Below are 25,763 nucleotides of genomic sequence, written 5' to 3'. Positions count from 1 at the left end.
TGAATCATGTTTAATTTTGTTTCCAGTTGAGTCACTTGATGTGGACTCGTATAGGCAACATTAGCAGTGGATTTTATATGTTTAGGGGTCATAATGAACCAAACAATACAAGATGAAATTAAGGACGAGAGAAAATGATGCAAAAAAGAGATCAGGTAAACAGGAGATGTATGAGGCTACTGCGGACAAAAGAGTGCATACTGTTTTACAAGTAAAAAGAGTATACTCTAAACCAATGATTAAAAGTATAGTATAGTAAATATACAAATCATTAACAGTGTTTATTATCATTATCAAGTTTTATGTACTGTGCATAATTTTATGTGCTGTACTTTTATATGACTGGCAGCACAGTAGGTTGTCTATACCAGCATCATCACAAACACGTGAGGAATACGTTGTACTACAACATTATGACAGCTTCAATCTTATTGGACCACAGGGATTTTTCAGCTCCATTATAATCTTATAGGACCACCATCGTATATGTGGTCCACTGTAGACTGAAAGGTCATTATGTAGCGTATGACTGTACATCATATTGTCAGAGTCTTGGAGAATATTTATCCTACTTTCTATGGTATAAGCCAAGTATCGACATCATACAAAAGTTATTAAGAAATATGTTTCTACTCAAATTGTGTTTGATTTCTCAGGAGGCTTTGTGACCTGCTCTTACTCTGGCAGTGGTATTAAATATCAGGTGTTGTATGAACATCAATAACTGAAAATCTTTATTGATCTCATACAGAATATATGGTCCAAGCCTGAGGAGAAATCAATAACACTTTCAAATTTTCTTATATAATTTTGAAACAACTGTGACTCCAGATGACAATAAGTGTTATACACTTAAAAGAGGAGTAGCTGAGCTTGAACTCTTCTTCTTCTGCTTGTAAAGGTTGGTCTCTAACCCCAACTATACTCTGAAAATGTTAAGGAATAAGCTGATGTAGAGTTTCCATGTGGTGCTCAATAAAGTAACAGACTCATAGTTTGGGGACAGTGAGGACTGTCACACAGGTATGTTTTCTTCTAAACGCACATTGCATGTGTGGTTAATTCCAATCTGTTTAGGATTTAAATGTTCTTGACTTGACTGAAGTGCAAGCTTCCTGCAAACAGTTATCACATCTTATACTTGTCTTGTGTCCTGGACATTGTTAAGGACACCTGTTAAGTGGTCAACAAACCAATCAACTAATCCAAGTTCTTTTGCAATTGTTTGCTACCATTTCAAGTGAAAAAATAATCATGGTAACATGATTTAGATTCCATAATTACATCTTTATTATTATTATTATTTCTTGTTTATTTATTTATTTTTATGTTCTTTATTTTATTATTTTTTCTATCACCATTTCCCCCCATGTACCCTCTTCCTCCTCCACCTCCACCCTCCTCCTCACAGTCACACACTGTTGTCCATGTCCACGAGTTTTCTCTTTTTTTTCCCCAATCCCTTCACCCCCAACACCCCTCTCATTCCCCTTTATAGTCAAACATTTTTTATCAACATAAAAATCTGAAATTATTACTATTTTTAAAAAATGTATATTTTCCTAATTTAGAAATTGAAAACCACACAATGTATTTGAAATGAAGAATTTATTACAGATTAAATTTATATTTCTTCAAGTTGATTGAAAGAAGGAAACTATAGCAGTGGTAGAGCAGGAAGATTGGAAATCTGAATTCTAACTTGAGGTTTTCCAGAAACTAAAGCAATAAACCAAAGACCTAGAATAAGTGTGTGTGTGTGTGTGTGTGTGTGTGTGTATGTGTGTATGTGTGTGTGTGTGTGCTTGGGTAGGAATATGGTTGGAGAATATGTTGGATAATGCTTCTAAGTTCCCTTCTACTGTTAAAATTTGAATTCTAGGACACCCATTTTTTATTTTAATGAATGTATAAAGGCATTCTATGGAGGTAAATTTCTGAATTTATTATTTTTAAGCTCTTTAACTGGCTCACATCACTTATCTACTTGGAGATGTTTCCTCTTTTTAAAATGGGAAGATTGTACAGGCAATCTGTCTCACAGGATTGTTGTAATAAACGAAGTTCACACATATGAAACTTTAAGCAATGGTTAAGATATAAATAACAATGTTTTTGATGCTATTACTATTTTTGCACATACAACACACACACACACACACACACACACACACGTATTCAAAGCAATTGTCCCATATTTTGGGTCAGGTAATATAAAAATCCTCATATTCTGCTTACAGCCACCAGACTTATGGTGGACTGTACCTGGAAGGTATACAAGGTGGTAACTTTCAGTGTGTGGTCACTTGTAAGCACTGAGCAAACCAGTTTGCACCACCTAGTAAATGTTTCTGAACAGATTGTTGAGCTACTATCAGCTGAGTTTCTGACAATTACTAGGAGCTTCCAACCCCATTAATTATGTGTTCAAAAACATAGCATTTGGCATCTTAAGAACTAATTATTCCCAGTTCCTACTCTTAATTTTTCAGTCTATTATGATTTCTTCATTATGTCCCAATTGTCTGAGTAAGCAGCTTATCTCCCAATATCTCCACTTGTCTAACAGATGTTCTCTCTAAACAGGCGTTGGCACTTCTTAGAAAGAAGTCATCCCTGTTCGAAGAGAATAAGTTAATCATGTGGAAAGCTTTAGAGGGAAATGTCACTTCCTCTGCTTAAACCCACCCCCTCTTCACTCAATATTAATGAAAATCAAAGCAAGCAAACAAATACATTGACAGTAACTCTGACTTCACTTTTTTCTCTCTCTCTTCATCCCCTTCCCTCAATTACTTCCTTCTTTCTTTTAAGAATATTTTTTCTAGTTTAAACTAATAGAAGAATTAAATCTATAATTAAAAACGTGATTTAAAAGTTTAAAAATTATACTGAAATATTCTCTTCAAATGTATATAGTCAATCATAAAGATAAAGTAACAATAGCACAAAATAATATAAAGTTAATTGAATAGATAGTTCTCTTTACACCTCAATAATTTGCATAAGGTGAGAAAATTACAACAGAAACTGAAAATAAGAGATTTTCTATGAAGTCTTAGAATTTTGCAATCTATATACACTTTGTTTAATGTCACAGGATGAGACAAATATGACCCTAAATAACTACCTAAGGTAACCTCCTCACTTCTGGATAGAAAACACTAAAGTTCTGAAAGTCTAGTGATTTACCGAAGGATACAAACTAGATCTGTAAGGAGAACACACTTGTTTCCCAACTGTTTAAATTTTTATTTAGAAATTGGTGAGTGAAGAGAATTGTTCATTTAATATTTTATCATTTCCCTGGTCCCAGGAAAGGTGTTGAACACATGGTATATTTTCATTAAATATTTAAAAAATAAATATGTTTTTGTTTCATTGAAAGCTTTCTAATTGATAGGTGTGCTGAGCCAGCTCAGCCAAGGGTTCACAAACCTGAGTGAGGGCGGTGAAGGATGAAGAAAAGACAGACAAAGAGAATAAGCTGGGTCTAGGTCAGTGATGGAGAACTCATTTTTTTGGTTGGTTTTTCTTTGTTAAATGGCATTTAAATATATAAAATAAATATCAAAAATATAAATCTCTGTTTTACTATGGTTGCAAATATCAAACAATTTCTATATGTGACACGGCACCAGAGTTAAGTTAGGATTTTCAAAATGCTGACACACCGAGCTCAAAAGGTTCGCCATCACTGGTCTAGGTGGATCTTCCTGTGCCTGGCTGAGGTCACAGAGAGAGATCCAGAGGTAAGCTGAGCCTTTATTTTATAGCCAGAGGTAAACAAGGTAGTGGTCACCATAGTTACAATGTTCTTGAGAGTTTCACTTGTTTTGGCAGCACTTGCTATATCTCCCTCAGCCCATTAGCTGCCCATATAAGATCTAGGGAGCGTCATAAGGTCAAGCCTAATTATGCTAAGTGGGCTGTGCTCTCTAAGCTGGGACTTGTTTGTGGCTTGGCCAACAGGTCAGTCTGAGGCTTAACCCTATAGCTGTGCCCTATAGAGAGGTACTACTGAATGGAAGTTATGGGTGAGAGTTCAGGTGGTATAACCATCTTGGTTCAAATTCTGGCTCCTCCACTCAAAAGCTACGTGATTTTGGGTGGATAGCCTAAACTCTCTGTGCTTCTATTTCCTAAATTTCTGTAAAATGAGGATAACAATAGGATCTGCACAACAGATTTTTATGAAAAAGAAAGTACTTGCAACAATGCTTGGCTAACACATCGTACACACTAAACAACATGAGCTATTAATCTTGAGTTATGAACCAATAAAACATATTTTGTAGGAATGAAGGTGTCACGTTCCCTTAGTGAATGTGTTATATTCAAATCTAAACATAAACATAAAATGGAGGTTATGAGGATGGGATCGAGTGGGGGTAAATTGCTTATTTATTTACAAATCTTGATTGGAAAAATAAAGATCTATAAATAAATATTGGAAAAGCCTTTAAATCTACGCTTTATTTAACTGGAGAGCAATTTTAAAAAAATGAATCCTCCCCCGAGGATATGTTTTCCCTCGGGCCAGTTTTGCTGTCTCACGCATAGAGTTTCCTCCCAGATTTTGCACGTAAAAACTCTAGTAATGCCCGGGAGCACAGCCTGCTGCAATGTATCCGTTTTCCCTCCAGGCCCCTGTGCTTTGAGGTGCACTCATGCACAATGAAGGAGCTTCCACATATCTTGCAGCATCTCCCCTTAGCCTGAGAGCAAGCACATCTGAGGAAAGCACCTCAGAGTAAGCTCCGCCCTTGTGGCTCTGTGAGGCTGAGTGCCTGAGGACAGGGCTCACCACCACCTGCATGCTGCTGAGTAGATTTGGCTCCAGGAGGCAAATCTGTATTTTACATTTTTTAAAGGAAGTTCTGTAGTAGGTAAAGGGCAGTAAAAAAAACGTGGTTAGTCAGTAATCTAAACATTCCTACTAGATAAGAGTACTTGGACAACAGAGGCTAAGGCAGAGAGCGGAATCTAGTTGCTTCTCTTCCCTGTGGAAGAACGTATAAAGGACAGCTGTGGAGCCAGTCATTTCAAGGGACCACTAGATTATTTCTCATCAGAACAAAAGTAGGCTCTTTCCCTTGCATTTGCCTATAGAATTTAGTGAATAATAATAATGTAAAAAAACCAACCACACACACACACAAACACACAGTGAAAGCAGTGTCTTCAGCTGACTATTAAAAGCTGTTGTTAATCTAGGGTATTTTAAAAAATGAGGAGACATAGCTGCCTGCTGGGTCGGCCACGTGGTGTCCAGACACCCCAGTGGACTTATCCAGTTTGCAGAAAAAGTCACCTGTGGACCAGGTTTTTCATGAGCTCCTGTGTCTCTTATTACTCTGGACCCCTGTCTGGTCTTTCGGTGGACTTCTGTACATCTTTTATCATTTAGGCCAACTCTTCCATCTCACCTTCTTTCTTTTCTGAGGAAATGACAGTGGTTTACCTCCTGTCATATAAACCTCTTTCGAGAAATGAATTTTAGGTGTTATTTATACATATTGTACTTGATATGTTTATTATCTTTTGGTATTCATTCCAATTTGATTTTTATGTCTTTGGATAAATTTAGGATATTAAAATACCATTTAGAGTATTTTTTTCCCAAAAGTCTTAAGCACCAGATTTCCTCCTATCTAGGAGTGGTCATAGCAGTACCAAAAATCTTTATTTTTAAGTAATTGAATGCTAAAAATGAACTATTTACTAGATTAAACACTCAGGAAAATGGAGTGGAAACTGACATATGAAATTTGGCATCAAAACATAGGCTAATATATGTATATATTTTTTTTAGTGGAGATTGACAAAAAGAAGGTTGTTTCCTAGAGTTTATTGTGGTTATTCAAATTTAGTTGAGAATATTATTGGACTGTAAAATACAAATGATACCAAGTATACGTACTTGTAGAACCAGAAGGCATGCTATAACATTTCAATTGTCTATACATAGGAAAAAAATATGAACTTTCAAGGAAGCTTTCATGTGAAAAAGCAATTTGAATGAACAGAAAAACGATTGACTAGAGGAGGCTAAGATTAAAGGAACAATAGTATACCACTGTTTCATCTTTCATGAAAGATCATTAAGAGATATTTTTAAAAAAATCAAAATTTGAAGTTAAATTTCTGAATACAATTTGGTGATATAGATTCTTCAGGTACTTCCTAGTCAATGGGTAAGTAGAATATCTGTAGCTGTAACCTTCACACTTGTGAAGATATAAATATGTCTAAAGCTTGACATTTTCCTAGTAGATCTGATAGACAATGGGAAGTATCTCTGAAGGACAGAAGTTACAAGGCTGCTTAACTTATATGAAGGAGTGAGTTACTTAGGTCCTGGGAGAATCTGGTTCCCATTTCCCCCTCTTATTACCATATTATATATCAATAAAGAAGGTGTAGTTCATGATTCAATTAGGTAGGGTCCCTCCCCAGTGGGTTTAGCGTCCAAATAAATAGGTTTCCAATTAGAGTGATGTGGTTCATTCACAAAAGGAAAATAATTTCAAGTAGGAGCATGTGTCTGTGCAAACTCATACCACTGACATATATGAAATAACAGGTTCAGTTCACACGTGTTTTTTATTGCCGCACATGGATACAAATGACAAAATTAGGCTCTAAGACTTGATTAAAGTTCCAATATATGAGCATTTCAAAAAATGTGCCCACAAAACAACCTTCTGACATTGTCCCCTGGCTTTAATCTCGGGTAGTAACATGCTCTCTCTATAGCACACAAGCTTGATGCTGTTAGTGCCACAAGCTCTTCCCATGTGGTATAGATCTGTCTCATTTCTCTGAAATGTGTTCTCTTGCATTCCAAAGTCCTTCCTATATTTTCACTGAAGAAATCATTTCTAATTTGGAAACCTCTATGGGTGGAATCCATATATCGTTTTTACAATTTGGTGGGGAACGAGCTCTCTCTTTTGGATACTGGATAATAATAGATTTTGTGGGCATGACAGCAATATGGCCAGATTCTCTGTGAAAATAATTGCTTTCATGCTGTTATTTGAAAGAAGAATAATAGTCTTTGTTATTGAAGAAATTGCTTCTTTTCATCAGAAACCCTGATGTATCTAATTGAGTCCCTGGGTATTCCCTCTCTGGCCATGCTGAGATTCTGCCTCTAGCACAGATGCCGAAGCCACAGATGTCCACTACGCAGATCAGAGCATCCTTTTTCAGATGGTTTTATTTTCTAGCATCAGAACTGAAGATATGATCACAAAGAATGAAAACTTTTCTTTGTGTAATAGGTTAGAAATGGAGAAGCATTTCTGGCTAAGATGGCATTCTACATTTTGAGCATTTTTATGGGGGATGAGATGCAGATTGCCACTGATTATTCATAAAATGTCCTTAGAGAGGAGTTTAATAAGCACAGTGTTCTAGAAAATGCAATTTTGGAAGGATCACACGGCCTGGCCACATGTTACAAATTAAGGAGAATTAATGAGATTGGAGATAATTTTTGCTATGGTGTTACTGCTGCTTGTAAGTGCAAGAGCTGGAGGGTATGTGAAGTAAATGTTTCTTAGTTCATATGGTGGTGCATGATGCATTATCTTGGCTCTCCTCACAAAGTCATAAATCGATGGAATGAGCTGGAAAAAAAATCCAAAAGAATTTTGATAGGGTAAGTACTCATTGGGGGCCATTCTTGACCAAATGGCTACTTGGCTGTGTCATCTGAAGACTCTTACATAATCTCTAATTATTTCAGTTACTTCATAGGTCAAGTACAACCCATTCTATGCCTACCTGGCATCATTGCAACTATTTTAAACCATTGCACTGTCTCTTAAAGTCAGTTCAGCTGATTTCGTTTTCCCTTGAGTAGACAGGTTTGTTTGGGTGTTGTATAGACAAAACCTCATTTATCAGCAGTAAAACATCATCCATTTAAACTCTACTGATTCATAATTTGTGTTATTTTGACTTGGGTGGATCTAAAATTTATCTTAGTACAATCTGTTAAAGACATTAATAAAATTAGTATGCTAATAGTATAAACTACAAGAGACTGTAGAGGAGATTGGATCAAGATGGGGAAATGGCACGTGATCCTCAAATCCCTAAGTTAAAAAGAGAAAATGTTAAAGATTTTAAAATAATAAGTCCATAATAATATTATAAAACAAAATGACCAATATAAAGCATACGAAATGAGTTACTGACAAAATGATAGTCCCAAAAGTGCACAATAGAGAGTGCAGTACATGGGGATCTCTAAGGGACCTCTACATTTGAGGACTTTAAACCCAAGGGACAGAGGAATGCCTGAGGGAAAGTCAGAGCAGTTAATTGGTGTCACAGTGCAGGTGAATACTCTACAACCAATTTCAAAATTACAAACCACCTACTTCCCCTCCCCGTCTTCCCCCCTGCCCCGCCCCAGCCCCTGGAATAATGAGTGTGAGGACTTGGGTCAGAAAGGAGGGCTGGCCTTGATGCCCTTATGATGCCCAGATATGGTAGAAGTCTTTACTCCCATAAAGTGATTTGCAGGTACTTCCTTGTTGGCTAGATCGTTCTTTCCTTTCTTATGGTGTGTACAGATCACAGTAAAGAGAAACATTATTTACAAACAGGTGAGAGGGATTATAAAATACAATCATAAGCATACCACTGAGAACCATCATGCATTAGTGGTGATGAACTAAATAAAAATAACACCTGAAAAAAGAGATCCAATTAAGGACACAGAAAAGGGCTTTGGAATAGTATAAATAATATTCCCAGTGGAATAAGAAACTATATCTCATTCATAAAACAAGAAGTCTTGAAGATGAAAAATAATATAACTGATAAACAATTGAGCCCAGCCAGTGTCACTCAGTGGTTGAGCGTCGACTCATGAACCAAGAGGTCACTGTTCAATTCCTGATCAGGACACATGCCCAGGTTGCAGGCTCAATTCCCAGTAGGGGGTGTGCAGGAGGCAGCTGAACCATGTTTCTCTCTCATTGATGCTTCTATCTCTCTATTCCTCTCCCTTCCTCTCTCTCTAAAATCAGTAAAAACATATTTAAAAAGGAATTGAATAGACAGATTTAATACATGCCTGCATAACTCAAGCAAGAATTAAGGAGCTGTATGATTAAGCAAATTAATTCTAGAATATAGCATAAAAGAATAGATGGAACATATGAAAGAAAAGAAATAAACAGAAGTTTAATTATAAATGTTATAGAAACTGAAAGTGAGAAATAATGAAAGAACTGATAAAACATTTTTGAGATGGAGATAGATATAAGCCTTCATATGGTCTACAAGTGTGGAGCTAGGTGAATGAAGAAAGACCCATATATAAATAGGTCTATTGTGGTGAAATTTTAAAATAAAAGATTCAAAAAGTAAAAAATATATTGCTTAAGAGAAATGGAAATCAGGTTAACATTGGACTTCTCATCGGCAACATTGGAAAATAAAGAAGGAAATAAAGAAGTAGCTTCAGAGTTTGTAGGGGAAATATTTTTAAATCCCTAATATACATATTCCTAACCTAGCTTATAATTTATGGGGATGGGCATATAAAATTTAAACACAGAAACTTTATAAAAGAAATATTAAAAACTTGTTTAAGAAAAGTAAAAAAACACACGCCATAAATAAAATGGAATGATGTGGGGTATAAGAAATGATATTAAATAATAAATTACTTAAGTAATGCTAAAATTGCAGTCATAATTACTTTAAAAAGATTTATTTAGTGTATATTCTTTTCCTGTTACTATTTTAGAACTATTCATTGATAGAATGTTAAACGTTCATGTTACAAATATAAGGACAAATATCATAAGTCTAAATATAATATATGTACATCTCCCAAATTGCCAAAGGAAAAGAATGAAATGAGATTTAATCAGTCTAACAACAGCCAAAAAGGGACAGGAGAAGAAACCAGAAGCATGGTTTACTATCTATATTCTATATATATAAAAGCCTAAGCAACTGGCTGACCAGCTGAGTGGTAGAATGTTCCAATTATCTATAGGAACGTAAGCATAGGTGACCCAAAGCGTTTCATTTGGATATACCAATACAAACGTCAGAGGGTACTTACTATTAATTAATATGGCCGAGCTTAACCAAAAACTAAGAAGAGAGAGAGAGACACAGGAGATAAACAATGCAAGAAATCACACAGGTTTATTTACCAGAGAGCTGATGGGTTTCAGTCCTTGGCAGGCCACCCGGAGACACTCGCTGACAGAGGAGACACACGGAGGTCGTCAAAAATACGCTGCAGCAATGAGCTCGGTCTCTTGACTCGAAGAGAGGCGCCTCTGGCAGTTTGGGCTCAGGCAGAGCAAGAATGGCAGTTTCACAGTTCGGCAGTTTCCAGGGGGGAGGAGACCGTCCTGTCTGTGGAGGGCAGACAAGTGTCTGAACCTCAGCAGATTTGCTCTCCTTAAATCCTTGAAGCTGGGCGTCTTCAGTGTCTCATATCGGGTGCCATACACGGGTGCTGCCCTGTTATCTAGGTATACACTCAGACGGGAAAGTTGTGACCATATTCAAAGCTTATCAATCATACATACATCTTATTTTTGGAGTTGTTTACAAGTTTTGGTCTAAGAATAAAATGGGTTCTACTTATGCTAACTTATGCTAATACAAAGTGAGTCTACTTTATGCTAACTTATTGCTAATACAAAAATGGAGTTTACTTTATGCTAACTAAACTTATTACTATAACAAGCTTCTTCAGTGTCTCTTGCCAGTGTGTTCCGGTGGCCTTCTGGGCTTATCAGGATGCACACGCAGGGGGTTGCAAGTTTCTTATCAGGAGTTAACATGCTGGGAGTTATTGGTCAGGAGTTAGCTTGCAGGGCATTACAAGTTACTTATCAGGGTCTCACACACACACACACAAGTTAAGTTTCACTTCTAAGTAAAGTTTAAAATTCACTCTAATAAAGAAATGAAATTTGATTATACTATCTTATACTAACTAAACTTATTACTGTAACATAGCTATGACACGCAATGAACACCAGGGGGAAGACAGTCAATGTAGGAGCTGCTGAGCAACAGCAACTTTGCAGAGTGCCCTCTCGCACTCTGGGATCCCTCGGGGGATGTCGGACTACTGGTTTTGGCCCGATCCCTGTAGGTCAGGCCGAGGGACCCCACCTGCCAGAGGGACCCTGCTCACTCTACAGATGCCCTTCAAGCCCCAGTGCTGTCCCAGGTGTCGACTCATAAACCAAGAGGTCACTGTTCAATTCCTGATCAGGACACATGCCCAGGTTGCAGGCTCAATCCCCAGTTCAGGCTGGGGAGGGACTGTGAGAGGGTGTCTGGCCCATCTCGCCCAGTCCTGCCCCTCTGGCCACCTTCTAATTAATTTCCTTTCAATGTGCATGAATCCGTGCACCAGGCCTCTGGTTAAAAAAAAATAAAACAAGGTGGAAAGAACAAGTTCAAGTATATTAAAATATAGTCATCATCATATTAAAGTTATAATCATGTGAAAATATTAAATTCTCCCACTTAAAGAAGGATTAAAATTAGGTTAAATAAGGAGAGATCAGGTTATCTGATACATCTGACTCAAACCTTATCAACTTTCTCAGGGTCTCTCTACGAAATCACTAACACAGCCTTTGTGCAGTCTAGAGAGAGGCATGACTTAGGAAGAATTGTAGTGTTTTCTGCCAGATGGAGTTCACTGCAATCTGATGTATAAAGATACGTAGTACGTAGAGAGTCCAAGAAACTGTTTGAGAGAGCTACAAGGTGTTATTAGCATCGATTAAAAGAGAAGTGACAGTTCAAGACTTACGAGGACCTTTTGATACTCCAACTTCCTACTGCCAGGAATCCAGTGGAGAAAGCTGCCTACCAACCAATGATGGCATATTCCTCAATGCCCTCTTCAAATATAGCCAAGGAAGAGGAAGGAAAATCCCAGAGAGTAGAGCAAATAGCCAAGGAAAACTGTGGCTGGAAAGTTTCTTCTAAGAAGCAGGACTTGGGTCTCATCAAGAGACATTTTTTGTCTCTGGAAGACGGATCTGTCCAGAGTGATTTAGAATGGCCATAGACCACATTATTATTTGTTCTTCAAATTCCCCCTTTTGAAATGGCAGCACTCATTGCAATTATCCCATTCCCATTGTTTATGTTGGATGTGTGGAGAAGGGGGACAGAGTTCTTTAGATCAAGAGTTCAAATTCTGACTGCTTTCCCCCTGTTATATTGTTTGAACTCTTTGAATCTGTTTTCCTAAGAATAAAATGGGAAGAATAATATTAATACTACTTTGCATATCTGTGCGGATTGAGAAGGCATTGATGAGAATCTTTGTATATTGGAGGGTGCTCAGTAAATGATAACGGCTGCTGCTCTTGCTTTTCCTGATGGTGTTGTTCCTCTCCCAGAACTTTCTTGTATAATCAGCCCCTTGCAGAACAGTACTTGGTTATTCTGTATATGCTGTTCAAGTAGATGACAGTAATATGAGTCTTCTTTAGTGTAGTAGTGCCCAGGGCCAAAATAATGACTACCAGACACTTGAAGGTTTCAGTTGTCAATCATTTATTCTTGGGGGAAAAATGAAATTTAAAGTACTTCTCAATAAGAATAATTTTTATGGAGACAATCATTTGGAAATTACATTGTCATTGTCAGTGAGAACTACAGGAATTTGAATCTGTATTTTTTAAAACTACAGAACAAGCACTTCTGATTTATTTGGACCAGTCATGAAATTGTATTATCATAATTATCCAACATAATTCCAAGGAGTGTACTAGTACTCAACTATATGTTCCTCAGAAGGCTGCGTGTCCTGTTTTCACAGCTGGCATATGTAAAATTTTGTCAAATTCCTTCTAACTTTATTTCTTCTCCTTTTTCCATTATTTGCACTCTAGGCAAGATATGCTATGGAGCTCAAACTCCAGAATGTTTTTGTTCAAAAGAAATCCCTGAAAGCTCAGCATGCCAAAATTGCCTTCTCCTTTGAACTCGGGGGGATTCACATAGACAATGCAATGTGAAAAGAAGCATCTATCTCTCAGGAAGGTAGACGATTTGCTCAAGATTTATGAGGCTTTGCTTTTTGAGATGAGGCCTGATAAAAGCTGGGGCACTTCTGGGGAACAACCCCTCATGTCTGCTCAACTGTGCTGGCAGCTGTAGGGTGTACAGAAGCATGAGGTGTCATGAGCTCCATCTTTAAATAGCTTCAAATAGAGATAAGTTAAAATAAGAAATACTTATGCAAAACTATGATGTAATACTGTGTCAAAACAAGTAAATATGCTATAAAATTCAGAGAAGTGTACACTGAAGGCTTGGAAGAGAAGTGAAGTGTCAATTTAGTTGAGCTGTCCACAATGTTCCAAGTTTGGGAAGATCACGGGCAAGGAATAGGGAGGTGGGGGAGCCTGCTTTGTGAAAAAGTGAGCAGAACAGAGGCTCCAGAATAGAGGGCTGTGAAGCTAGGGAAATTCGTCGGGATAGTGTGTCTTGAGAGTCACTTACAGGTTTAGAACTGATTTGGAGAAACTTGAGGAGGAGAGAGGATGGAGTGAAAACTGCAGTGGTGTTGAAAGCAGGAAACCTAGGATCAAATTCATATTTTGCCTCCAAGTAGCTTAATGGATGAGAAGACTATAGGATCTTTCTTCTTATGGATCTCAAGACTAGCAGCAAATGCATATATTTAAATAAAACATTCTCTGATAGATACATATTTAAAGTTATGATAATTGGCTGAGGGACAAAAAGAAGGTAGGTTTAGGCACAGTGAGCCCAGAAGGGCAGTGTGAGATTGAGGAGGTAGACCTTGGGCCAGAATCAAGTTACATGTATTGGAGTTCATACTAAGAGTCATGGAAAAGACATTTTCTTAAGCTAACTGTGGGCGGTCTGTTTTATTTTGCATTTTGTTGTTGTTAAAACTTAAAATTTTTAAGGGGACATTGGGGGGGATAAGGACATATTTGTAATATCTTATTCAATAAAGGGAAAAAAAACTTAAAATTTTTAGAGAAGTTATAAGTTCACAGCAAAAGTGACTAGAAAGGGAAGAGATTTCCCATATTCCCTTGCCCTCACACAAGCACAGCCCCCCGCCCCCCATCAACATTCTCCACCACAATGGTGCATTTATTTCAATTGATGAACCCACATTGACGCACCATAATCACCCTAAGTCCATAACATACATTAAGATTCACACTTGGTGTTGTACATTCTATGGGTTTGGGAAGATGAATAATGACATGTATCCATCATTATGGTATCACGCAGAGTATTTTCAGTTCCCTATACATCCTCTGTGCTCTTCCTCCCCCATCCCCAACACCTGGCAACCACTGATATTTTTACTGTCTTCACAGTTTTGTCTTTTCCAGAATGTTGTATAATTAGAATCACATAGTATGGCGCCTTTTCAGATTGGCTTCTTTCACTTAGTAATAGGCATGTAATGTTCTTCATGTCATTTTGTGGCTTGATAGCTTATTTCATTTTAGTGTTGAATAATATTCCATTGTCTGGATGTACCACAGTTTACCTATTCATTCATCTATTGAAGGACATTTTGATTGCTTTCAAGTTTTGGTAATTGTGAATAAAGCTGCTACGAACATTCACGTGCAGGGTTTTATGCGGACATACATTTTCTATCCCGTTGCATAAATATGAAGGAACTGGAGTATGAGTATGTTTAGTTGTGTGAGAAACTTGCCAAGCTAACTTCCAGGGTGTTTACACTATTTTGTTTTCCCACCAGCAGTGAATGAGAGTTCCTGTTGCTCCACACCTTCCCAGCATTTGGTGGTGAAATGCGAAAATTGAACTGGAATGCCCTGAATTCCTGGGTTCTTGTCCCAGTGGATTTGAAGAATGAAGCCACGGACAAAAGGTGATAGGTGAAAAGTACAGAAACTTTATTGCAAATAGACACTACCTCTAAAACCTAATTCTAAATTCTAAGCCTAAGACTCTGTCCCTCCTGGACAGACAGAGGGGCCCCTGAGAAGCATGACCACTGCTTTCTTTGTCTTGAGGCATTAAATAGGCTGCAGTTCTTTGTCTGAACCTGACCCCTTCTTATTGTCCATTCTGCTACATAGAATTAGCTTTCAAAGCCCACATGGTGTTCCCCACCTTCTCTCTCTCTTATCTTGTTGGTTGGAGTCATTTTTGATTTATCTTATAGCTCTCCCAGTTGTGTTGGCAGAGAAAGCCTTACCTTATGGCCTTCCCAGTTACTCAGGTCAGGGCTACTTTTGGCCTAACTTATGGTCACTTTGATTGCTCAGGCCCGAGATACCTTTTGGTTTATGGCTATCTTTAATTGCATGGGCCAGGTAGATTTCTATTTACCTATGCCATTTCTCTATCCTCTGTACAAGTAAGATAAACACCCTGGCGTCTTCAAGTCTCCATTATGTATTCCTCTCCTATAGACCCCTTTCATTCCTAAAACTTTCTAAACCTGCCTAATTAAACTAACTAGCTAACCCTTTCAGTGGTGTAAGTGTTTTAGATTTTGGCTGCCTAATAGGTGTGTAGAGGTATGTCATTGTTGTTTTAATTTGTAATTCCTTGATGATACATTGTGTGGAACATCTTTTCATATGTTTATTTGCCATCTTCAGTGAGGCATCGGTTCAGGTCTTTGGCCCATTATTAAATCAGATTATTATCTTATTGTTGAGTTTTAGAAGTTTGTGTATTTTGGATAGCGGTCCTTTATTTATAAGATGTCTTTTGCAAAATATTTTCTCCCACTCTGTGTCTTGTCCTCTCATTCATTGGACAGTGTCCTTTGCAGAGTAGAAGTTCTTAATTTTAATAAAGTGCAGCTTATCAATTATTTCTTTCATAATGTCAACTGAAAAAAGTATCAACCAGGTGCTTCATCGCCTAAAAGGACTTATTTAGGAGAAAGAAAGGGTTGCAGCCCAGTGCACGCAGACACAGCAAGCCATGTGCCAAGATGCAGGGTGTTTATAGAACGGAAAAGGAAGTTAAAGGAAGGGGAAGTCAAGACCATAGAGCTTTATTATAACATAGAATTCTTCCTGTAGGGTTCTTGTGATTAAGTAGAATGCCAGAACTTCCATAAGCCCCACCTCCTCCCATAAATCCTCCCAACTGATTGTTTGCTTAAAGTCCCAGTTAGTCTTTATCATGATCATGCCTTTGGTATTTATTAGGTTTGTATATTTGAAAGAGCCCTCTGGTTGCAATGTAAAGAAAAGTTTGGTGAGAGATAAAACCGGATGCAGGAAGTGTGGTTGAAGTGCCACCCTAGGTATGCAGAGCGGATACACAGAAAGGCTGAGCATATAAGGAGGTGTCAAATGCCCCTGTGGAGTAGTTCAGTACAAAAGGCATCTTGACAATCTTTAGAAAGAAACAGAACACTTTGATTTTAACCAGGTAATACACACTTACTCGAGTCACTACCTGAGTGTGTCCCTGTTCTCCTCTCCGGGAGCTTCAGCAGATGATTGAAAACTCATCTGACCTCAATCTTTTCCTTCTTTTTCTCTCTTTATTTTCTTGGAATAATGTCATGTTTCTAAAATGTACCAAAAGTTAAAATAAACACACTGGTATGAATAAAGAAGCACACTTCCAAGGTAGGATTAAGGTCATAGTAAATAGCACATTTTAAAAATAGAGATTCATTATCTTCCAACATACCCTGTTTTACTCACATGTGGTGCAAGGCGATGGCGGGCTGGTCTGTCCTATCACATGTGCTCCAGCCTCGGTGGACACACACCAGACACACATGACTTTTGAATCATGGAGTAATCTGAGCGGCCCATGAGGTCATTGTGAGCATTCTGCTGCCAGGGTTGCATTGTTCCTTCACCAAAGAACTTCGAGCTCATGGCCTAGTGCAGATTTAAACAGCTCATGCTAAACAGCTCTTTCCTTCTTTTTGGCTCATTCTTTGTTCTAACTGAGGTCGTAAAATCTCTCTTTTTTTTTCATTTTTCATTCTTTTGGGTGTTTTCTTTTTCATTTTCCTATTCCTTATGTAGAATTTAATTGTAAACTTTTATCTTTCAGCATGTCTGAAGTTTAGGGAAAAACAAGCTATTGATATTTCAGCAAAGCATGTGTTGATATAAGAACGTCCAAACCTATAGAACATTTTTGTAAGAATTTATTTGTATCATAATGTTGAGGATACATCTGGAATCAAGACCTCAATGGATTTCGAAAATGCTCTGGAGAATGGCAGTTTTGTAGCTCATTTTATACACTAGAATCAACGGAAGAAAATGTCAGGAGGGAACATGAAATCCATTGGTGGTAGCTTCAGAGGGTGGGAGGAAGCAAAACAGGGAAATATCTAGGATTGGATAAAAAACAAACAGGGCAGTTAACATATAATATTTACAGCACAGAGAGATGGTATGTGGGCAACAAGATTATAACGAGGGGTTCTGTGGTCTCACCCTCAGTGCCAGAGGTTGTGTTTTTGAGGGATCTGGAAAAGAAAATTACTCTGACATTCAAAGATCTGTTATTATAGATGCATCAGAACAATAGACTGGGATCACTTCAGGTAAAGATTGACCTTTACTAAGGAAGCTATAGCTCTGTGATGTGACCACCTGCCATGACTTGCCCAGTTCTGAATTTATGATCAGAATATCCTGTGTGGTGACTTTCGATCACTATGCCTGTAAGGCCTTCCCTGTGGCTTCTGGAGCTTGTCAGGTTTATTCTCTAGCCCTTTTTCTGTTCACACATGTTAGGGCAGTTGACCTTGGACATGTTCCATTTTCTAGGTGGTCACAGAATCGGGCCCGTGGGATCTGTATCTTACACTAGGTGGTCCTTCAGGGCCAGTGTGTGCCTGCTGCCCTCCTGCACCCCCAGAGCACAGCTGCTCAGTCCCATTCCTCCCTCTGCCACTGTGTCCCCTGGAACTATTCTTTGGAAGGCTGCTCGGACTCGGGTAGCTACAAGAAAGCTATTTATAGAGTGGGGTCCGCAGCTCTACTTTTATGTAAGTGTAAAACTGCTCACACTTCAGAAATCTATGGCTTCATCCTGTCCAACTTGATTTGCTTGGGCAATTTTTATATTAGTTTCAAAAGGGATTATGTCTCTTGGAATACAAATTCACCAGCACATGTGCACTAGAAAGAACATTAGTGCGATGTTTATTGGTTTGTAAATTTGCCAGAATGTAAAGAATGAGATGCTGCTTTCATACTGACCACCATTTCCATCCTCAACAGAAAAGGAGATGCCAGTCGCACTCACCAGCACCTCTAACAACAAGTGGTTGTGCCTTTGGTTTTGATTAATTATGTAAGACTATATCTTGATGTATTTGTCTTTTAAATATCAATATCATCACCTTATGAAAAGAATATAGACAAACCAGTCTTGTGTAAACCTGAAACTTTTCTTTTGGTCAATCACTGACTCTTTGAAAATATTCTCTGCAGTGGACTATTTTGAGGTCAAACATTTTAAAAAGACGTAGGAACCGACACTTGGACATTAGACCATTAATGGTTTGTTTTCTCTTCTAAAACTAGGAACTCTTTGTTGAGCTTGAATTTAGATATCTGGTTCTGTGACATTTTGAGATGTTAGTCTGTGAGTTTTCTTCCTCTGCTTGGTCCCCCTTCATCCCATTACCCGCTCTTCTCAGTGGACAGTGATTGTGGAATGCCTACCCTCAGGGAGGCCTGTGGCAGGACAAACAATAGAAGCAGGATGCAAGTCTTAAGGGCTTAATGGATGACAATCACTGGGTATGAAATAACTATCTTAAGGACTCATGAGATAGAAGGATTTTCCTGCGATGCAATTCAGTGGTTTGGAGAGCAAGTAATAGGACCTGGGTCTTAGAAGTGACCATTTTAGAAGGAGCAGACCAGTAACAACAACCAAAAGACAAAGAGTTTGGAGAGTGATAATCTGATGTGGATGGATGAAGCAGAAATAGTGAAAATGCCTCGTTTGGTTATTGCTGAATCCCCTTCTCTGTTCTCAATTGCATATACTTTCCTGGAAAAGCGAGGGAGATTTAGATGGGACTGGATTTCCCAAAACTTTGTGAGTAAGAGTGAATGGGAGAGTCTGGGATTTCTTTTGATTTAATTATTTTCTGTGCATTCATGCATATTTTTATACTTGATGCATATGTATGCTCACATTGTAAAAAATAATGTAAATTTGGCTTTGGATTGGTGATTTAATAAAGTAATAAGTAAGATCAGCGAAAAATGCAGAATGGAATGTAGGCCTATGTTTTTGTCATTGTTATTTCTCAGTTGCGTTTCCTTGTTCTCTTACTCTGGATTCTGCGAACACATAATCCATAGAAATTAATTTAAATTTTCTTTTGATGTTGATCTTCATCAGTTCTCAATTTAAATACCAAACACTTCACACACCACAGATTCTTGTTTTAATCCATGAATGTAATCAACATTTCATATTCCCCTTCATATGTTTGCTATTAGTAAGCCTCTAAATTCTGTTCTCAATTACCACAGATATGCTAAATGTATGTATTGCAGAAACTTGCTAATTTGTAACTTAAAAGCCTGGAAAACAATGGGCTTAAATTAATTGGGTATCTGGTACTTTTAAAATTATGAAACAACTGAAGTTGAGAAAGAACAAATACTGTACTTTCTATTATGCACTATTTTATATGAACAGATAATAGCTTACATGAGACTTCCGAGTTACTCCCAACTATGTATGTTTGTACAGCTATGTGTTTAGGCACTGGTTGTAGGTCAATATGCCAATAACAATTTGCCAAAAGTTAGTTTACTGAGTGACCAATTCGCTGAGTTACAGAACAATTTCTTAGAGTTGTAGTTTTTCTGTGTCTCTTGACTCTACATTATATGTCAGTGGGTGTTTCCCCTTAAATACAGTTTGCTGAATGTCCTATTTATGTGGACTTATGTTCAGTCTTGTCTCTTGTGGTAAATGTTTCAGGCAAACATTTTTGTCCAAATTATTAGCTTAAAACATTGATTTGGGCCTTGGGGACTGAGGATTGCCTAACAGAGACTAGAAAAAACTTTGGACTGATGAGAAGGCCAGGAATCTGGGGAGCTGTGTGACCTTGAACAAGCCATTTATCTTCTGAAGGCCTAGGTTTCCTGATCTCAACATGTTAGCAAGTGTCTCAACTGAGAAATGAGTCTTGGGGAAGAAAGAAGTGGACTCCCATTGTGCCTATAATTGAGCAGAGAGTGTTGTCCCCGTTACCTATGGAGAACAGTGTTACTGATGTCAATAGCACCTGTTATGTATCCTAAGAGACAGAGGGTTGAGAATAGCATTCTCAGATAACCTCCAGCCCTGATATTCTATGATTTCATGGTCATGGTCTTCTAGGCACACCAGAACTGCTATGTCTCTGATTTAAGGGAGTTTCACTCCATAGTGCTCCAGGAGACACAGTACAGATTTGGATAACATACTTCAGCTAAATGGAATATAACACAAGATACTTAAAACAATTTTGCTAATAAAATGAACATGTTAATGGTAACCCAGAGCCCCTTTTTGAGATTCAAGGTGACTCAAGGCAGGTGGTTGGGGCACATCCGTTTAAGCTACATGTCCTTGATGAATGCCATCAGACAGTGTGCATGGGGTGCTGGGGGGAGGGGACAGGATACCAAAACAACAGGAGACAAAGACTTCTCTTGGCTTTTCATTTCTCCTGTTGCTGTCTCCCTAATGCGAAAGGTAAGGTAATGCCTTTGTTTTCCATCTTGTCTAGATTCATTGACCCAAGAAGTTGAACTGGTTTCTGAAGCAAGGGTGCCTTATACAACCTTCGCGCCTATCCTTCTCCTCTCAACATCCTTTGTCCTCTCAATAGCTTTTAGGTTCCCTCAGTGGTTCTATTACTATACAATGGTGGAGTTGTTTACCATTAAAAGGAGTTCATAGGGTGAAATTTACCCAGGGCTCACTTAAAACTGCCGCTGCATGCGTGAACCGCTTCCAGGGTTACTCACTTCATTCGCTTTTGCTAAAGAACCTGTCAGTCAAATGGGAAGCTGCTGACAGCAACTTTTTAAGACTCTTTTCTCTTAACAAGAACACATTAAACACCTTGAAAACAGATAAGCAAACATTTTCTCACAGGATCTTGTACATGTTTCCTTGCTGCCCATTTCAATATAATGAAATTCATGTTGTGCAAAGAGGATTTTGGTAAAATGCATTGAATTTCTTTCTTACTTTTTCATTTTGTCCATACGTGTGCCCATAAATCCATGACATATATGATTAGTATGATAATAAGTTTCTATTTTAAAGATTGAAGGTCTTTATTATGATCCATAGCTCCACTTAAGTTTTCCTTGTGAAAAATGTGATGTTTCCGTTTGCATTTAGTCCTTCTGTTTTGTTCATCTTCTCCATTAGCATGAATGTAGCATTGTGAAACCAGGAGGGTCACGGTAGTGGCTTCTTTTAGGGAGTACCCTCACCGGGCTGCAATACCCAAGAAGCTATGTGGAAATGGGCTTTGTGGTGATGGATCACTGTTGCAAAGAGCACTGTGACACTGATAAATATTAAAGAGCTACTGTTGCCCCCATGGAAACCATTTTATTTAGTTGCTTCTGAAACCTACTCTCTGTACTTCTCTTTCCTTTTATTTCTGAGCTGATTTCCATGACAACAGAGTCTCTGGTTCTTGGGAGTATGTCTGCCTCTATTCTCTACTTTGAGTAGTCACCCTCTCTTTGCTGAGAAGATGAGTGACAATGAAGTGAGGAGTAAATGGTTACTGGAGCAAATGAACTCGCAGAAACAAAGGTCCCCTTTTCATGCAAATTTCCACAGTAATTTAACATGAAGAAAAGAAGCCAGGGTACAAGATAGCAAGAGAACTGGATGGTATTCGAGGCTGTTCCCTGGAGTCTTGACATCTCTTTAAGCGTGTCATCCATCAAAGCATCTCTCTCTCTGTCTCTCATATAAAGGGAAACACATTTCCATTTTGAAGGGAGACACAGAGGAACATAAAATCTAGCCTCAGTCATAGGGCCTGGGTGTACATTCACAGCACCAGTCCCTGATGTCACTTAACTCTGTCACTCATTCCCAACTAATCAGAACATATCTGTGTGTGCCTACTTACAGCCCAAGCTGTCCTCTCTGCCTGGGATGCCTGCTCTTCTTCTTTTCTTATTTAAGTTTTCTATGCCCTTCAAAGCTTACCTCAAGCTCTGTTCCATTATCTTTTTAGTCGTTGCCTCCAGATTGGTCATTCTTATTTTACAATTCCCATTACATTTTGAGTTAGTGGCCATCACTCAATTGCCAGTTCTTCCTTATTTGGTGAAATTTTCTCATCAAGATTTATTGAGGAAAGTGAGCATGTATTATACTGAATTGCTCTTTATCTGTAGCTCTTGATATAATAGCAGGTATGTAATATGTGACTATTAGGTGCAATAGATACAATTTAAGATACATGAAACTAAGAAGGATAAATTTCATTTGATACATACATCTATCATGATTGTTTTCCTTCTAACATTAACATAATGCAAGGATAGATTAGTTGACTATTCAGTAATGCCATGATTCACAGAATGCCAACCAATGCATTTTAGTTAAAACAATTTTTAACTCTGAGGTGTAATACCTACTCACATTTTTTGCTGTGTTATTATTATTGATAGTAATAATATTTATAATAGCAAAGACTGAGAGCTTACTTTATGTCTAGTACCAGTCTAAACATTTTAAGTATGTGTACTTTTATTTAATCCTCACAATAATGCTACGAAGTAACTAGTAGTACTGTAATTACCATTTTGTAGAAGAGAAAATTGAGTATTAAGTAACTTGCCTGCAATTATAGAATCTGGTCCTCAGCAGGCTGGCTCCCAAGTCTGCATCTTTAACCACCCTTCTATTCTGCCTCTTCCACCTACACTCTCACCCTCTCTGGTGCCCCGTGTCCCTCGCTACCCAAATTCAGGACCAGAGAGTCTGAGAAAGTTTCTGACAAGCCTTTCATCTGAAATCTTAACACTCACCACACAGAACTCAGAGGTGGATTCAGGTTGGATAGTTAGGGCTACTCTAAATAACAGAATAGGATATTGTAGTTAAGTTGACACATGAGATTGCTAGAAAGTTCTTAAGTTAGTGTAAATGTGGTGCTAATGAAAACATAAATGAAGGCCAGTAGGTCAGGTAGTTTGATGAGAATTCCTTTTAAACATCACTTCTTTCTATTAGTTATTTGTTAAATTATAGCATTGATAAGTAAAGTTGAATTATAAAATTGCTTGGAAAATGTATAATATAAAATAAATAATCCCAGAACTTATTTCTCTTGTGCTGTAGGGAACGATTGCTTTCCTAATTGGCAAGCAAAAGACTCTTCCTCACTCTTATGTATTTATGGATCCAACTTGTGTTCTGGGACTGAATTACTATTGAAGGAGATTGCTCTTTAATTAACACAAAGGACAAAGCGATTTCTCTTTTTATTGTGTGTATATGTCCCTTTGAGAAGGGACTGTTTAGCCTAAAGGTCTATTTTCTGAAGTAGTATATAATGAAATTAAGGCTACAAATCCCTCCTGTCACCCAGAGGGATGGTAAGAATTAGAGCTGAGAGCAAAATTTGACTCCACATCCATAGTGCAAAAATGTGATTCCAAGGGCACTCCTTGTGGGGGTTCAGAGGCTCCTGACAGCTGTGCTCAGAGAATCAAGCCCCATCGCTCATAAATCTGCCCTCATTGGAGCAGGAGGCGAGGTGCCACATATCAGCAAGTGTCATTGTCCTCACCGAGTGAAATACCTGTTTTTCTACATTGAAATGAGAGAAAGTAAGAACAACCAGCATGAGCCTAGAAATGATTTATTCATCAGTCATACATCTACTGGGAATCTTCTGTCTTTCAGGTACTGTACTAAGCACCAGGCACAGAAAAAGAGTCAACTTCACTCTCTGCCCTTTAAGATCTCATAATCTGGAGAAGAGGTTCAGGATGAGGGGACATTTGAAAACTGGTATTACATATTACATAAACATCCCAGTGACATGTCTGAGTTTTTCAGGTATTGAGGGATAGGAGCAGAGAAAGGTATTATAGAGCAGGTGACTTTTCGAGCTCAGCACACACAGAATATCAGACCTGATTGGGTAGAAGCATAGAAAGGGATGCCTTCCAGAGGGAACTGGTTGTAGAATGGCATCCAGGTATGACAACACAGGGTTTCTGTGGGACACAGAGTACATACATGCTGTTCCATTTTGTTAGGGCCTATTGTTTGCATTCATTTAGAAGGCTTGACCTATGTTCCTTAATTCATCTTTAAAACTTCCCTCTGAGAGTATATTTGGGGTTCAGCATCAGATTTGAGCTGTTTTGCATGATAGGTTGGCCTGGTGAAGGGCTGGCCTGGGCATTTCCAGGGCACATGCCAGGCGCAGGAGGTCCTGTGCTGTGGACTGCAGGCGCTAAGGGAGAATGCAGTGGCCGCTGGACCAGGGCTACAGCCTCCGGGGGAGCTGAGTTGCTGCTCCCTGCTTGCTCATGACTCTTGCATTTCTACGCATTGTATTCCCTGTTCCCTCTGCTGCAGATGTCTGTCTCCCCCTTTCCTACATGAGAAAGTCTCATTCTTTTTTAAAAATAAAGTGACAATTAAGGGCTGTTATGTGGAAGAGGTTCTCACCTGACCTGTGCATGTTCCACACGTACACTGGTTTGCACGTGGTAGAGACACATCCATGAAAGCTTTCCTTTTTCTGTTTATAGAGTACAGTGTTGGTCTGAATTTATTTTAGTCATCTGAATTAATCATGAGTCAAGAGAACATCTGACTTTCAGACACCATAATCATCATGGTCGGTTAATGATTACATTAATATAAAGTGTGTGTGTGTGTGAGTGTGTGTGTGTGTGTGTGCACGCGCGTGTGTGTGTAGGGAGGGCACAAGAGATTGGGTTTTCCTATCACACGTACAAAATAACTCAAAGAAACAGTCTGACATTATAATCTGCAGTTTCTCCCCTTAAAGCAGCTGTGTTCCTTCACACCATAGACCTCTACAGAGCGCTTGACCGGATGCCGGGGCCTTGCTGTGAACACAGTCACCGCAGATGCACTGTCTGCCGCATTATGGGGCAAATAACATGGCCATAGCCACCAGCTTCGTCTTTCAATTGGCATGTGTATATAGGCAGTTTTTTTCAGGTAGTAATTAGCTGAAACCTCTGGTAATTACTTCCAAAAGGCACGCTGGCCATTATGAGTCTCATTATGTTGCTTCTGCAGGCTGTCTCGTTCAAGTAAGTAGAGATTTGTGGTGATGGTCTGGTTTCTTTAGGACTCCTACTTTAATGTGATAGATAGAGAATGATGGTAGTGCCTGCAGTCTGTACCGAAGTCAGAGACATGATGTAACACTGGGGATATTTCTTTGGTTCCTGGAGTTTATTTTCAATGGGCAGAAGAATAGATGTTCAGATATATCTTTAGATTGTGATGTACTTGCACCTGAGGAGATGGACTCCAGAGACCTTTTATTGTCCCTGGCTTCTTCCCCTTTCCCTACTTTTTTTTTTTTATTCTGGGAGTTTAGCATACTCCCCAGCTGAGGACACATGTAATTATTTTTAAAAAGTTTGAAGCTCTAACTGGTTTGGCTCAGTGGATAGAGCATTGGCCTGAGGACTCAAGGGTCCCAGGTTCGATTCCGGTCA

Source organism: Myotis yumanensis, unplaced genomic scaffold, assembly GCF_028538775.1.
Source record: "Myotis yumanensis isolate MYYU_CA2020_CCGP unplaced genomic scaffold, mMyoYum1.0.hap1 SCAF_5, whole genome shotgun sequence".
Taxonomy (NCBI): domain Eukaryota; kingdom Metazoa; phylum Chordata; class Mammalia; order Chiroptera; family Vespertilionidae; genus Myotis; species Myotis yumanensis.
Note: the sequence above shows the minus strand (reverse complement) of the source record.